This window comes from Empidonax traillii, unplaced genomic scaffold (genome assembly GCF_003031625.1).
Source record: "Empidonax traillii isolate 1590-97213 ecotype Southwest subspecies unplaced genomic scaffold, ASM303162v1 scaffold157:size2224338, whole genome shotgun sequence".
NCBI classification, from domain to species: Eukaryota; Metazoa; Chordata; class Aves; order Passeriformes; family Tyrannidae; genus Empidonax; species Empidonax traillii.
This window is the reverse complement of record NW_020955350.1, coordinates 1,609,042-1,623,700: the sequence shown is the minus strand read 5'-3', so window position 1 is coordinate 1,623,700 and position 14,659 is coordinate 1,609,042. Positions and strand designations below refer to the sequence as shown.

The 14,659-nt window shown below is 42.5% G+C and overlaps 1 protein-coding gene across 1 annotated transcript in view; it reads right to left on the bottom strand.

Moving 5' to 3' along the window:
- The window catches only part of SAMD12 (sterile alpha motif domain containing 12), a 171,954-nt gene that overhangs the window by 4,054 nt on the left and 153,241 nt on the right, over positions 1 to 14,659 (bottom strand). The gene's annotated exons all lie outside the window — the stretch shown is intronic.

The following is a 14,659-nucleotide window of genomic DNA, read 5'->3' as shown; positions in this document are numbered from 1 at the left end:
CCACACAACCTAAGGTGGCCCTGCTCTGAGCATAGCTGACTGAGACCATCTCCTGAAGTCTCTCCCAGCATAAATATTTTTATGATTGTACATTTTTTCTGATGGGGATTTGTGCTCCCCATTCTGCCTTTCTGAACAGGAGACGAGTGCCCGTGCAGGACTGCTCACGCTGAAGCACATTCAGTTGCTTTTTCACTCTGTAGCACGTAAATGCATGTAAACCCATCACAGGCTCAGGCCTCTGGGGCCAAGGAGCCGTGCAGAGACAAGTTCACCGTGTTATTTCATAGAATCACGGAATCATTTATGTTGGAAAAGACCTTCACGATTATCGAGTCCAACCCTTAACCCAGCACTGCCAACTCCACCACTAAAACGTTCTGGGACGCAGTTTGGATTATTACACAGCCCTCACCCATCGCCAGTTTCATGGACCCCATCTCTGACCAGGCCAGTGCTGGGACGGAACTCATCAGGCTGGGTCTGCACCCTTTCCAGCTGATATCCTGCTTCTTTCATGAATGTATGTGTCTGTGTGTGTGGGAAGAGCTGTTTTTTGGGACAGATTCCAAATTGTGAAGCTAATGGGATACTGATGCTGCCAAGGCAGCATTCACGTCAGCTGAAACTCAGGCTGGCAGTGGATTTTTGCTTCTCACTCCTTCAAAATCATGCCTGGTGGGCTCTGCTCTGTGTGTTGTGGGCTGATTGCCTCTGCCAAGCTGTCACTTTGCCCATATTTGCCTCTACCAACCCCAAACTCTTGAAGCAATGGACATGAAGGTCTGATCGAGCAGGCAAAGGATGGGATGATAAATCAGCAGGTGTTGCATAAGACTAAAAAAACCCACCCACACTCTGCCACAAACACTTGACCCCTCAGTGTAAATATGCCGTATGAAATAGAGGAGCAATAATAACCAGTCTGCTCAGTTATTTCCCTCCTTATGTGGGCATATTAACCTGACTACAATGCTATTCTTAATTTCTGTTTTTACAGCTGCCTTGCTTTTATTCTCCAGGTTCTCTAGGGCAATGTTCCCACAACCACCTTCTACATGAGATACCCATGTCAGTAGGTATCTAAGAAAGACTCACATTTGGGACCAAGAAACTGTTTTATTCAATGGAATAAAGGGAAGGTTTTGAACCTTCAGCTGCTCTAGACAGATAACTGACTGTGCCCTTCAGGACAGAAAAGAAAGCAACGGTGGCATTAAGCAGGTTTGAAGGGAAAGGGGAAATCTATGGGGAGGTTTTAAACTTGGAGAGAAGCAAACTTGTACCTCATCTCAAATTTGTTTGATTCTAGGTTAACTAGATCTCCTATCTGTGTAGCATCAAGAGAGACAGGCCCATCTCAGAAAGGAGAAACAGGACTTTTTTTGAGCTCATCTGCTGTGAAGAAGGGAAAAATTGAAAAGCTCTCCCAAGCAACGGGAAATTCCTTGCCTAGCCACAGAGTTGCAAGACTAAAATAAAATGGGTAAACTGGCTAATTATATCAGATCAGGCCTCAGGATTGCACTCACACTGAAATTCTCCAATCATCCATAGTCTCAGCCATCAGCTTGTACTTGTACTTAAGTTTGAAATGAGTCAGCTGGCCCTTCGGACAGAAACTCATGAATGAGGAGAAATGGGACTGATCCCAACCTGAGCTCTGTCCACAGTGCAGAGGGAGCACAACCACTCTGAGCCACGCAGGACACTCAGCAGAGGAGTCTGGATGCAAATGGCAACACTGAGCAAGGGAGTAGTAATAATACTGTCAGGTTCTTTATTTAGAGCAAGCAAACTGAGGATTTAGTGGTCATCTATCCTGTTCCTACTCCTCTCACTTTGTCTTTTGAGGACAGCATTTTAGAAGCACTTACTTCCTCGTTACCTATATAATTTTGGGAGCCCAGCTGGAGACTCCTCTAAGGACTCTGGTCTTCTAACAGTACATATCCAGTGCTTTCTGAAAGTAAGACCTTTATAAAAGGTATCAAAAATGAGCAGTTGTCTTTGAAAACCTTTCCTGAGCTCTCAGAACAAAGACCGCCCTTTGCAGGGGGTTTGCACGCTTACCAACACAACGGAGCACAGATCTAATCTCACATGACATTTTCAAGAAGATGCAGTAGAAAGACAACAATAATTTCAAAGCCAGAGATATATTTTAGTTTTTGAGGACCTGAAAAGTGTGATTTTTGTCTAACTGAGAAAGGGACATATTTTACATTTATTTTAAACATATGTTAATTCAAGTCAACCCAGAGGTATTACCTATTTGTCACATTTTCATAATTGAGGGATTCTGAGAAAGAAAACAAGCATCTATTATCTTTGCTAGGTTTATTCTCCTGGAACTAATTTTATACTATATTTCTAAAGTCAGCACATTTCAAACACGGGATTAAAATGAAAAATGCCTATTTCCAAACATCCATCTACCAACTATTCCTTGGAGTTTGCAAAAAACTGCATTCACAGCTACATTTGGTAGTATTTTTCCTGTGTTAGAAAGGCCCCAGGTATCTCATTTCATGTGTCTCATGTCAATTAAGACACGCTGTACATTACTGCAGACTTGTTGCATCTTGTTATTTCCTAATTAGAGTTCATAGAATCACTGAGGGGTTGCGGTTGAAGGGACCTTAAAGATGATCTAGTTCCAAACCCATCCCCACCGTGGGCAAGGAATCAGAATGTTCCACTAGACCAGGTTACTCAGAGTGCCATCCAGCCTGGCCTTGAACACTTGCAGGGATGGGGCAGCCATAACTTCTCTGGGGGGGAATCTGCCTCACCACCCTCACGGTATAGAACTTCTTCCTTATATCTGATCTAAACCTGCCCTTTACAGCTAAAGGCCATTCCCACTTGTCCTGTCACTACATGCCCCTGTGAAAAGTCCCTCTCCAGGGTCACTGTAGGCCCTCTTTGAGGTACTGGAAGGTGTTACAAGGCCTCCTCTTTTCCAGGTTGAACAGCCTCAACTCAGCTCGTATTCACAGGAGAGCTATTTGAGCCCTGTGATCAACTTAATGGCCCTCCTCTGGACTCATTCAACAGGTCCAGGTCTTTCTTGTACTGGGGACTCCAGAGCTGGACACAATACTCCAGGTCATGTCTGTGTCCAGCTGTGGGGCCCCCAACAGATACCACTACCTTTGAAGAATTTTGTACACTGATAAAAGAAAAGGCCTGGTAGCCCATTTGTAGATTTACGCTTTTCTTTATTGTGCATTGAATTATTATCACTGGGGTGTGAGAGCATGAGGTGTCTCTCTGAGGCTTATGGAAGTTACTGTAAAAATACCTGCTTGGGGAACTGATCCCAATCAGTCACCATGGCCGAAGGAGGATTAGCAGCAGCTGGGAAGTGCTGCCATGGGGCAGCCTTGGCAAGGCCACAAACCATTCACCCCAGGTCAGATGAGACTGAAATTGCACCAGCATTTGGTTTCATTCTATCACTAAACCTTCCCACTACTGTTTGGGGTGGAGAGTAGCACCAGTTCTGTTAACCTGAAGGTAAATGCAGCTATTGCTGCACATCCTTATTACCTAACAAGGTCGCTGATAACCAGAGTCAACAATGCCAGGGATCCAAGGTTAACTCAAACTATTGCAGCTGGAGCCAGCACAGAGAAGCCTGCTCCATCCACCTCCAGCTGCCTCCTCCCATCGGAGCAGCTCCGTCCTGTACAGGCACCAAGTCAGACCTCAGGGCTGCACAGAGACAGTAAACTGCCTCCCTGCACGTGTCACAGCCCAGCAGCCTGTGCAACACCCAGCAGCCAAGAGAGAATACAGAGATGTGGATGGTATTTGATAAGACTGTCAATTTTGCTTTGATTCCCAACCAGTCATGTCTTGGTCTGACTTGCCTGATTTCCCCCTCGATACTAAGAACAGGTAGCTGATACAGTCTTGAAGGTTATTTAATGCTGTTTGTCAAATGCAGTTGTCAATACAGTGGAAAAATACCAAGCGGGAAAGGAAGGAAGTCTCTTCTCACTTTGATTTTTTAATTTGATTGCCAAGCAGGAAACCAAGATTTTGATTTTGGAGTAGCTTGACAGAAAAGGTGGATCTGTGAGCACAACACCTAGAGCATCAAACACAGTAATCCTAATCCCATAAGCATTCAATACTCATTAATGAGGCCATGCATAATAATTATAAAAGCTGAAAAAATACACAGAATTAAAATAAATGTTGTTATACCTTTGCCCCTACTTTTTTTAGGATCCAGTTAGGATATTTGTCATGAGCTATGAAACTCAACTATGAAATATCTTTTGTTGAAATGATCAGGGACATTGATGTACCTTCACAAGACTCCAACAGCAGAGTCTTTAAACAAACAGCAGCTGACATATGAATTGCTATTTCTGCAAGGATAAATTCAGGATTTTTTTTTTTTTTTCTTCTTGGCAACTTGCTCCCACAAGCAGGTACTCTTAATCCTCCTGGATATAGTTTTAATATCTGTTGATACCATCACCACAAATATGCTCCTGAATAAATATTCCTGTATGAGATCTAGGGGAGGGAGAATGACTTTACATGCAGCAAACTCCTCGGTGTTATTTGTGTATTGCTGCGCTGCTCACTCCGAGCGGTCCCAGGTCTTACACACGAGGGCTTGGAGGTGGCAGCTGGCATTCGGCTCGTGCACAGCCCGCCTGGGCGCGGCGCTGGGGCTGGCACTGCCACAGTAAATCACTGAGGATGTGGGTATGTGGGATCCTGGCTCGCTCACAGATTCACTCTCTGGATCAACAGCACATCTCAGGGAAGGCTTCAGGGTGGCCTTCAAAAGGCTTCTTAGGCAGGATGCTCAGAGTTTCAAGACAGATGATGAACATTTAACAAGGTCAGGCAAATCCTTTCCTCTGTATTCTGACTCAAGAGATAACTCACTTCCTGCCCGTGATGCTGGGCTCTACAGCCTGCACCAGGCAACCCTGAGATGAGACATTTCTGGGAGAATGGATGTTGTGGCAGATGCTCTCAGCAGGTAACCTTCTGAAAAGCCAATTAGTCAGAGGTTATCACAGCTGCTCTGTGGAACACAGTTGGTTCACACAGGATGGGTTGAAAATATAGTTGTCCAAAATGTGTTTCACTAAGCTATTCAGTGCCCTCAAATTGTCATATTAGCCAAGAGTCTCTTCACAAGTCACACACAATCCCAGCTCCCCACCTAAAGCAAATCTCTCAGCAACTTTACTAAGTTAAACAAAATAAAGACACATATTGATTCAACATACAGATGATTTATGCAGGATTTTGGTTCCTTGCCCCTTCCTTCAAAAATTAGACTTCTTGGTGGACAACTCTCTAAAGGGCTTGAGCTCACACTCTAGCCTTGTTCCAAAAAATATCTTAAAACCTTTTATACCTTCTGAACTTGATTTTACAGTGCAGTCTGGAAATCTCAGAATAAAAATCTGTCCCAAGAAATTATGCCCTTTTTATGCCTGTGCCTAACCAGCATGTGAAAATTTCCCCAAGTTTAGAAGTCTGATTCAAAAATCAGGAAAAATCCTGGGAGACACTCTTTCGTCTTTCAAAGTGGTTAATTCATCTCAACCCAAGACGCTTCATACATCCCACCACCCACCTGCTGCTGCAAGCATTCAAAGAAAACAGAAAAACGCTTTTGCGTTCAACAGATCATAATGACTTCCTTGAGGTAAAAGGCAGTTAAAATACTTTGAAAAAGTGCATGTAACTGCTTCCTTAGTGTTTATAGGTTCTTTCAAAGAACTCTCTTGATCTACTGCACACTTAACCATCCCTGTGAAGAGTGAACTGGCTGTCCAGCAGCATCCTCCTCTAGAGACTCAAACTGTAGCAAGCGGAAAGATTTAAAGGAAAGTAACGCTAAGGAGTCTGATAGTCTCAGCTGGTGCTGTCTGAAACTGAAAATGCATATGAGATTGCTGACTTTATGCCTCATCATGCATGTCTCTCACTGCCTGCTTGTAATCAGTTCTTGGTCTCACAAGTCCTCGAGGGGTGCTCTGCAGGAAGTGAAAAAGGTTGTCACAGATGAATGGCATTCCACACGCTGTGGCTCTGTATAGCCATTTGCACTGCATTGTGAGTCTTTGCATATCTATTGCTTTCGTCTCCAGAGACTGGGTTTTAATATGAAGCACCAGGAACCGCAAAAACTGAGTGAACCTAAAAAAGACACAGCCTTTAGTGGTATCTTCAGTGTGCACCTAAGGTGCTTAACCACACAGTCCCCAGTGGCTCGCAGTGGTTTGGTGGCTGCTCTGATCATCACCCGGAACTCGTATTTGCATTTCTTCTGCAGATTCTGCAGGATACTTTCAAGTCAAAACTGTTCATAAGTGTGCAGCAGCATTTGGGAATTAGTTCTGTGCATTATATCATCCTATTAACTTGCTTTAGGATCCTCAGTCAGATATGCAATAAGTTAAGAAACATAATCAGATGAAAACAAAGACTTCACCAGAAAAATCAAAGTATTAGAGCAAAAGTGTTTGGAAACTCTCTGAAGCTAAAACTCCCTTGCTGGTTATGCAGAGCTTATGCAGGTTTAATAGGTGGAACAAACTATCCACCTTTAGGGAGATATTCACTGTGAGGTTCCCTGAAACAAAGATTTCCATTCTGTGAATTGATTAACCAAGCGAAAAGGGAAATTATACCTACTAAAACCACCTAAAAGACTGCACATATGCACACACACACAGTGACCACAAAACAAGGCAAATACACACCATGAAACCTACAAAAACCAGTTCTCAGGGAGAGAGCTGGAGTGAGGACAGGTCCCATCTGAGGCAGGGATTCTCCTCCACCCTGCGATTGATGCTGGGACAAGGCAGGCAGCAGAGAGGGCTCACCACTCTGCACATCAGGATTCACAACTCTCTCTGGGCAGCTGGAAGGTGAACTACAGAGATCAAAAGTTACCACATTTGAAGAGTCCCCTAGGTGATTCCTAAAACTGTATCTGGATGTATGTCCACCAGAGACCCTAAATACCAGTAATTCTGCCTCAGCAGAAGGGCTTGATAAATGAAGAATAGGCAGAGTAAGTCAGGCTGTATTGTGTGAAATTATGTGGGCTGTACTGACCACAGAGCCAAGAAAACAAATCATTTATGAAAACATGACAGGTATGAAACAAAGAACATCTAGCCGGTGTTCAGAATGCACAAGCTATTCAGTCATTCAGGGTTTTGGGCAGTTCCTGCTTGGCACAGGAACTCTCTGATGGGTTGCAAATTGTGCTTTACTCTGATTTGACCCTTTCCCATCATTGTAATTTGGAGGCTACCCAAAGCACCTGCATATTCTTCTGTCTCTTTTTGCATCACACACATGTTGCTGAAAATATGATTGCATAGAAATGTATACAAATGGTGACAGAGCCCGCCACATGCTGTGGACATGATGCTGTATGTGGTTGCTGCCATCTCAAGCAAGATGTTGTGTAATGTTCCCCTTTGTCAAAACTAAGTGGTACCAACCATGTCCTGTGGGGCAGTTTACAGAACCTGTTGGAGTGCTCCACATTGCCCTGCCTGCCTGTAAAACCGGTTTTCCTTCCAAAGAAAACCCATGCCTGGAAGATGGCGTACTCTCCATCCTCAGCAGTCAGCAGCAGCCAGGCTGGGCATCCAGCAGCCAGGACTGGGACATGCTCTCAGGTGCTGTAGCAGGGGCATACCCAGTGTAAGTCAAGGATGGGACCAAAGTACTTTAGTGGCAGAAAATAATTCAATACCAGGTAGAAGTTGACCTTTAAAAGTCAGACAGAAGGGCATCACGTCACTTTAAAGAGAGGGGCTTTGGGCTAAATGTCATATCAAGGAAAAAGACTTTCATTCATCATTCAGATTCTTTGCTTGCAGAGCACACCAGTATGGAGTGATGGATGCAAGGAAGTGAAATATGAAGCAGAGCAGCAACTCAGTGGTTAAGGTGAAGGCCTTATCTGCCATAACTCCTAGACTTCCCTTTGCTGTCTAGTTAAATAAATATGTAATTGTTCTGCACAAAGTAGAACAGCATAAAAAAAAGGCCACAGAACTTAGCTCTTTCCCACCAGGAAGCTTGTCTTTAAGGTTAGAGACGTAAATAAATAAGTTTGTGTGGATTCCTGAGACGATTCACTTGAACTTCTACAGATAACTTGATTAAAGCTAGCTGGGTACTTCCACACATAATTGCAGACTGTAACCCAAGATAAATGCAAATCACAGATGGAAGTGGCATGGGAGAATCCATCCCTGCCTGTGCTGAGCTACGAGAAGTAACTCCCTGTGCAGAGCACCAGCTCACTTGGCTCTGAAATTTGCATGGTGGCTGCACAGACAAACTCATTTCGCCCATCCCAGACACACAACCAGCCTACATTGTTATCTAGGCTTCTTCAACAAGGAGAAGGGAAAGACAGGGCCCTTAGAAGAGTGACCCACCTACTTACTTGTCATATTGGATAAACGATTCTTTGGCAGCTCCTCTCTCCACTGATTACCAAGAAAGATGAATGATGAGCTCAGAGTAGGTATCCAGCAATTAAATGGCAAACAAGAGGTGACAGGAATTGCAACTTCATGCTTAATTTGATTGTTACAATTTCCGATTAGCATGTGAAATGTAGGTATCACAATGTTCTGGATTAGCATGTTTAATGCTTACATTTCTACTGATATAAGGAATGATATAGATTCTGGTAAGGGATAAGAGCCCTAAATTCCTTTGAGGCCTTGGATATTGGAATTTGACAAGGAAATTACACACCAAATAATCTTCTTAGAAATTCATACACATAACTGAGATAATGAGATGTTTTCTGCAAACAATCCACAAAGTAATAAAGTTTCATAGAGGAATTATTTACTTAGCACTATTGGTATCATTTTGTAGCTGGATAATTTATTGTGTTTATGCTGCCAAATTGTTTCGATTTGCCACTGATTTGCTTTTCATTTCCACTTGCAATATATGAAAAAATGGACATCACAGTCAAGAAATTCACATGGGTAAGTAAAATTTGAGTAAACAAAAAATAATGGTTTGTTTATTATTAAACACCTTTGATATTCTAGCTATGGTAGTAAATTAGGTTGGTAAAAATTTGTAACTGGAAAAGTTCTACCATTTTATCTCAGGCCAAACAGTTATCACAACTCATGTGCAGACAAACTTGTGTGCCTCAAAAATAAGGGAAAAATATCTAATGGGATGTGGTATTTCTCTTCCAGTGCCAGAAAAGTAAAGATCCCAATTTATTTTTACCAGAAGAAAAACGAAAAAAGGAAGGAAGAATGATTGAGGGAGAGAGAGGGAGAAAGACAGAAAGAAAGAGGGAGAGAAAGAAAGAAAGAAAGAGGGAAAGAAAGAGAGAAAGAGAGAAAGAGAGAAAGAAAGAAAGAAAGAAAGAAAGAAAGAAAGAAAGAAAGAAAGAAAGAAAGAAAGAAAGAAAGAAAGAAAGAAAGAAAGAAAGAAAGAAAGAAAGAAAGAAAGAAAGAAAGAAAGAAAGAAAGAAAGAAAGAAAGAGAAAGAAAGAAAAGAAAAGAGAAAGAAAAAAAAAGAGAAAGAAAGAAAAAAAAAAGAAAACAAGAGAAAGAATTCTGCCACTGGAACACAAAACATTTTGGCTAGAATGAAGATGGACAAGATTTTCAAAATCCCTGAAGTGATCTGCACACCAAAGTCTCATTAGAAGTCAACAAGACTTTGATTTCCGAGTTACTTGTGAAAATTTTCTCTGATGATTCCTACAAGTCTTTCAATATTTATCTTAAACAAGTGCTGACACATTATTCAAAAGCAGATCTGGAGCAGCAACAAGTTTTGGTAACCCCTCAAGACATTTTTAAAGCCTCACCCACAAGAGACACAAAACTTCTGGCATGTCCATATGTCTGGAATCTTCAGTCTGCATCGTGCATTTGTCTATTTAGGGTAATTAAGGGCATGCCTCTGTGAACACATTACTGCGAGGGAAGGGGCGTCTGGATTTGCAGCAGAACAGATGCTCTGCCGCAGCCGTCCATGTGTGCCCTCGCCCCATGGTAAGCGCAGGGCGGCGCGGAGCACGGTCGCTGAAGAGGAGCACGCAATGCGTGTCCAGCTTCCACACTCCACCTTCCTGCTGCCTCGCTGCTACCTGGCTCAGGCGGCCACACTGGCAGATTTGTTTCACAAGCCACACACTGCCCAAGAGCAAACGCAGACAGAACGTCTTTCACTAAGCCATTTTTAACCTGTTCACTGTCACCTCCAACCCACCCTTCAAGCATTTTGTACTTGGTGCTCATCCCCACTTAGGCTGCACCAGGTTGGATGCATCATGAAGAAATGCATGCTGGCACTGGTTGGCTAAGAGGTTAGCTAGGAGGATCCATGCCCTAGGTTCCTGGAGAGGCGGTATTTAAACACTGTACACATAAAATGCCTACAAGGGAAAAAAGGAAGCTATGCTGAAGAGACTGAAAAAACTGAACAGTAGCCTTGACAGAAAACCAGTGTGACATTCAGCAACAGCCACTTGTTTTGGTCCACTAATAAAGGGGTTTTCTCTGGAAAAGTCCTAGATTTCAGGACTGGCACCGAAGGGTATGGATACCGGGAAGAGCTGCAAATGTGTTAAATATCAACTTCTTAATGACACTATCATTCAGCTTCTACTTTCCATTCTGAGATTACAAAGAGAAATGATCTCACCTCATCAGGGCGTAACTATAACATGCTACTGCAGCTCAGGCCTCCCTGTTTTTTCCGGCTTTCTCTGGTTAGAGAATCCCATAAGATTACTGTATCTGTGGCCCTAATGGAGCATCCTGGAGATGTCTCTGTGATCACTGGGCACCGCCTCCCAACAAGAACTTTTGTCTCTAACCTCTTGGCCCAGATTCCAGATGAGAAATTCATTATAATATCTCAGGAAATTACATCTTCTGATATAGCTGAAAGGTGTTTCTTCATTGCAAGGAAATATTGTTCATTGCTATTACACAGACCAGAGCACTCCAGTGAGCACTTCTAAATCCACTGCTACAAATCCACCCCAGATTTTCACCTTGCAGATACTAATGGTTTTATATGGAAAGAAAGAAAGAAAAAAAAAAGCTTTTAAAAAACTTTTTGTTTCTGGTTCAGTCTCAAGAATTTCACCAGTAAATAACCTGGTAAAAAGATAAGACTTTTTGAATCTGTTGTATAAAAAAAGTGATTCAATAGTTCTACTCTTCTCCACTGGAGAGCAAGCTTTAATTTGTGTTCTAAGTTAAAGTCAGACCTTATGCTAAAGTGCGTGGTTTATGCAATGCTGGGATTGGGAATATGCCTACTTTTGCAAACTCCATATGGCATTTTGGGATATCTGCTAGCGGAGTATGCACGTTCAGTATCCCTTCAGGATGCCTAAGAGGAGTCACTGTTCACTGCCAAACCAGCATTCTCTTTACACTCTTCAGCAATGGAGAGATTCCCCTTCTGCCTGAAGAGCAAGGCTCTGCTTCCAGCACGCACACAATACTGGGAGGACAATTCTGTGTGATGAGTCACACAGTGGTGGAGACGGTTCTCCAATTTTTCCTTCCCTTCTTCCACTGCCCAGCTGCTGGGCCAACTCTGCCCAGTACAATGGACCTGTGAAATAAGCCCATGAGAAAAGCCAGACCAAAGCTTTAAACCAATTCCTTTCCCAAATCTGCTTCAGAGCTCCAAGACAGCTAGAGTGATCCTGGCAGGGAGCAGGAGGAATGGCCATGGGCAGCAGCAGGAGCCTCTTCAGTCAGCTCTGCAACTGAAGTATTCATAATGTGGAGTCCTAGCTTGTGTCTCCCCAAATGCTGACTGTGGTCTCTCAAAGAACATCGATGTTTAACTCGATTTAGAAAGGTAATAAAGAACGAAGCCAGCAGGCTGCAAATGGATAGACTGTGCTGCAGATAACAGGCACAGCTAATTCTGGTTTTAAATAACAATAGGGACAGCAGACCCACTGGCAACAGCCAGAGCATTTCTTGAAATTATGCATTCTCTGACTTTTCTTTTGCTACTGGAGGGCCCAACTCTGCAAACTATTTTTAGTACCATTACTTTGTCAGTGCCTAGCCATGAATTGGGGTCCCACTGTGCTATTCAAACACTTAAATAAAGGCTGGTTTCTGCCCAAAGACTCTGAAATCCAACTCTGAAATCCACCAAAAAACCCATAGGTTTAAATGGCAGAAAGAACTACAGTAGCAGTGCTTTGGTTTATTGTTTTTTATTACTTATTTTACTAAATATTATTTACTTCATTTGCAGGAATTGTAGTAGAATGATGAAAAAAAAAATGTTTCCAGGCAAAAGACTGGAAGAACTCTGCAGTACTGCTGGTGAAATAACAAGCTCTTTTAATGAAAGAAATTGTTAGCATTGAACAGTCCAAAATGGTTTCTGCAGAGCCACAGCAGTATTGTATGCAAATATATAATTTAGTTGTTTTTATGTAACCTGGCTATTTTGTAATCACAGAAGTAGGAGTACGGATTAAACAAATGGGGCATATGCCATTTGTAAAGAAACTACATGGGAAAAATATGCACTGCAGTTATAGTCCTGATATTTAAATTTAGATACTCGAAAAACATACTGTCAGCTAACAGCAAACTACTCAGTGTCATTAACGATACTGATTTGGAGTCAAAGTAGAACATGCAGAAATTAAAGTCTATATGTGTATATGATCTTAAAACAAATTTTAATGAACAGTGATTATCTTGCTTCTGTGGGGTGCAGCTCATCCAGGCATGTTCCACAAAGCAAGAGCACAATCGCACACTCATTTGCCCACGAACAAAGGAGCTCCCCGTGTCTATCACTAGACAGCCATCATCTCTGCCCTGACAACAAGAGGTGCTGGGAGGCACGCACAACACTTTAAAAACACTTTCGCACAATAAATGCAAAATACAGACAGGTCCTGTGTCTGGAATCAAGACAGGCTACGTGTCTACAATAACTCTGAAGCTGAAATGTCATGAGAAACATACATATATGTGTGCGTATATAGGTATCTCACACAAAATCTACCAATGATGACTACATACATAAAATAACCACAAGTGATTATGACTAAATACCTACATCCTGCAAATCCAGCAACTCATCCATACCACCATGCTGAGATATCATTTGCAATGACCTTTAAAGAAGACGACCCCTATTCCCAGAGAGCAGACTGCCTGCAGGACAAGTGTCTGGGATATTAGCTCATGACTGAGTGGCTAATATCTTTACACAACTCCAGTTCACTTGATCTAACAGGAAAAACAGTTTTGAGACATGTTTTTGCCACCTGCTCAAGATTCTGTTTCCAAAACCTTTGTAGCAGCCTCTAAGAGGTTTTTGGAAAGCTTGGTAACCTTCTCCACTAAAGCCAAGGTGAAGACACAGCCTTATGTGCTTCTCACAGCTGAAAGTGCAATTGGATCTCTCCAAATGGTCTTTAAAATCTGTGGTAAGGATCTGGATCCATTCTGAAAACACACTGAGTCATCTACCAAAGACCAGGACAGAAGAACCACTGAAGGTGACGGCAGCTAATTGTTTGAAATATCTGTTCCCCACCACACAACATGAGCTACCTACATTATATAACACATTCAACCCAAAGTACACCTACCACGCGTGGTATTTTTGGGCTGTTGTACCGGCAAAGGTCTTGCAAATGAAAGTGTGGCCCAGATTAATCCAACTATTTTTAGACACCTACTGCTGTTACCTATTTTATGTCTGCAGACTGTCTACACAGTGCAGAGCCCGGCCCCTGCCTCCAGGCACCAGCCCCAAACCTGGCTGCTCTCAAGAAATCCTTACTGGTGGCTACGGTGGGAATACCAAGAAACCTGGGAGGTACCTGCAGGTATATGGGACCTCAAAATTTGATTAGTAATGCAGAAGAGCAAGGTTTTCACTGAAAGCACAGTTCTATTGTAAGGGACCCACAGTGATCATCTAGTCCAAGTGTCTGACCTGTGCAACCTCAGTTAACACATAAGAAAATGAACTGTGACCTGTGCTGCATCTACAGAGCTGAGGGGAAAAACAAGCAGCAAAACTATTTTAGTTAACCAAGGTTGAATGCATGAATATGAATACACACAGGGAATAGATTTTCTTTTTTGAGTAAGGCAGTGCCATTTTTACTTACTGATGTGTAATAATGCATTCTAAAAATGTTTTATAGGAGTTATTGTGAGAGACACAATTAGTTTGGAAACTGTGCCTTTTGAAGTCCATGACAACCACTAGAAAGGTGAAAAACAGTCTCCCTGGATCATTTCTATGGAGGTTTCTGATAGTAGCTTGGCTGGTGCTCGTTTCTCTGCATGGCAGCAGAATTATTGACTTTGCTGGGAACAGCTAAGGCTCCTTGCTTAAATATCAAGTTGTGATAAATCACTGTTAACTCAAGTGCTGGCTACAAATTGTGTTAAAATTTTATTTTAGACTTTAAAGACCAGACAAAGGATTTGGAAGACTGGAATGGAAGTTGTGTTCTGTTGACTGCTTTCCCTGTTAATTCCATACAGGTGCCTTGATTGTTGGACCTCTCCTTTCTCTAAATAAAAAGACTGTGAAAGTCTGACACCAGCTATCTGCCAGCAGTCCTGCTGCT